Source organism: Mandrillus leucophaeus, unplaced genomic scaffold (genome assembly GCF_000951045.1).
Source record: "Mandrillus leucophaeus isolate KB7577 unplaced genomic scaffold, Mleu.le_1.0 Scaffold428, whole genome shotgun sequence".
Classification (NCBI taxonomy): Eukaryota; Metazoa; Chordata; class Mammalia; order Primates; family Cercopithecidae; genus Mandrillus; species Mandrillus leucophaeus.
In genome coordinates, this window is record NW_012104565.1 from 569,835 (window position 1) to 572,378 (window position 2,544).

The window sequence follows — 2,544 nt, forward strand, 5'->3', positions numbered from 1 at the left end:
AAAAAAAAAAAAAAAATCTTTCCAGTAGGGCAATTGACTCATCCTGTTTTGCCCGGGACTTTCCCAGTTTTGGGAAAGTCCCAAAACTGGGAAAAAAAAGTCCCACATCTTGGGAAACCCCTCGCTCCCAGGCAAACCTGGACACTTGGTCACCCTACTTTCCAAAGGCATCTATTTATCATATACAAACATACACATATATTAGTTGCATTACTTGGCATCTTGATGTTGTTTTAGTTAAAAAATATATTTTGGGCCCGGTGCGGTGGCTCATGCCTGTAATCCCAGCACTTTGGGAGGCCAAGATGGGCAGATCACCTGAGGTTGGAAGTTCAAGACCAGCCTGGCCAACATGGCAAAACCCCATCTCTACTAAAAATACAAAAGTTAGCCGGGAGCAGTGGTGCGTGCCTGTAATCCCAGCTACTCGGGAGACTGAGGTAGGAGAATCACTTGAAACAAGGAGGCGAGATTGCGGGGAGCCCAGATTGTGCCACTGCACTCCAGTCTCGGTGACAGAGCGAGACTCCATCTGAAAAAAACAAAACAAAACAAAACAAAATATATATATATGAGATGATTCAATATCAGCTTCATATTTATTTAACAAATATTTATGTAGTTACCTAGCATGCACCAGGCATTATTTTGGAAGCTGAAGATCCAACAGTAAATGAAATCAACAAAACCCCGTGACCTCATGGAATTGACATACTAGTAATTATATCTATTGCATTTATTTAATCAACCCCCAATCATCATTTTGGTTGCTTCCAGTATCTTCCTACTGTGACAACACTGTCCTGGATATCTGTGTGCATGTAGCTGTCTCACATGCATGAGGGTATCTATAGCAGCGCTGTCCAATAGATCTTCCCGCAACGATGGAAATGTTCTATGTCTGCTCTTTTCAATGTGTAGCCACGAGTCACATGTGGCTATTGAGCACTAGACATATGGCTGGTAAGACTGAGGAATAGAATTTTAAATTTTATTTATTTTGTTTTTGTTTTTTGTTTTTCTTGAGATGAAGTCTCGCTATGTTGCCCAGGCTGGAGTGCAGTGGCGCGGTCTTGGCTCACTGCAAGCTCCTCCTCCCAGGTTCACGCCATTCTCCTGCCTCAGCCTCCCGCGTAACTGGGACTACAGGCACCCACCACCACGCCCGGCTAATTTTTTTGTAATTTTTTAGTAGAGACGGGGTTTCACCATGTTAGCCAGGATGGTCTCAATCTCCTGACCTTGTGATCCACTCGCCTCGGCCTTCCAAAAGTGTTGAAGTTACAGGTGTGAGCCACCGCACCTGGCCTTTTTTTTTCTTTTTTTTTTTTGAGAAAGGGTCACTGTCAGTCAGGCTGGAATGCAGTGGCACAATCACGTCTCACTGCAGGCTCGACCTCTAGAGCTTAAGCGATCCTCCCACTTTAGCCTCCTGAGTAGCTGGGACCACAAGTGTGCACCACCACATGTAGCTAGTTTTTTTTAATGTAGAGATGGTGGGCGGGGGGGGGTGGGGTCTTGCTATGTTGATTAGGCTGGTCTCGAACTCCTGGCCTCAAGTGATCCTCCCATGTTGACCTCCCAAAGTGCTGGGATTACAGGCGTGAGCCACTGCACCTGGCATTAATTTTTTTTTTTTTTTTTGAGACAGGGTCTTGCTCTTGCCCAGGCTGGAGCGCAGTGGCAAGATCACAGCTTACTGACACTTTGAACTCCTGGGCTTAAGCAGCCCTCCTCCGAGTAGCTAAGACTACAGGCACATCCATGCCACTGCACTCGGCTAATTTTATGTTTGTTTGTTTGTAGACAGTGGGGTCTTGGTACGTTGCCCAGGTTGATCTTGAACTCCTGGCCTCAAGTGATCCACTTACTTTTGTATTTTTTGTAGAGACAGGGGAGGGAGTTGGGGGCAGTGGGGTGTCTCACTATGTTACCCAGGATGGTCTCAAACCCCTGGACAAAAGCGATCCACCCGCCTCAGCAACCCAAAGTGCTGGGATTACAGGCGTGAGCGGCCATGCCCAGCCCCTTCTTAAATTTAAGCAAACAAATTTTAATAATGATGCCTGACGCCTGTAATCCCAGCATTTTGGAAGACCAGGACAGGAGGACCATTTGAGCTCAAGAGTTTGAGACTAGCCTGGGCAACATGGTGAAACCCTGTCTCTACAAAAAATTTAAAAATTAGCTGGCTGTGGTGTGCACGCCTATAGTCCCAGCTACTTGGGAGGCTGGGGTGGGAGGATGGCTTGCACCCATGAGGCGGAGGTTGCAGTGAGCCAAAATTGTGCCATTGCCCTCCAGCTTGGGCAACAGAGCCAGATCCTGTCTCAAAAAAGAAAAAAAAAAACGCCTAGGCAACATAGAGAGACCCTGTCACTACAAAAAATAGAAAAGATAGCTAGGTGTAAATGGCACATGCCTGTAGTCTCAGCTATTCAGGAGGCTGAGGCAGGAGGCTCACTTGACCTTGGGAAGTCAAGGTTGCAGTGAGCTGTGATCATGCCACTGCACTCCATCCTGGATGACAGAAACCCTGTCTCA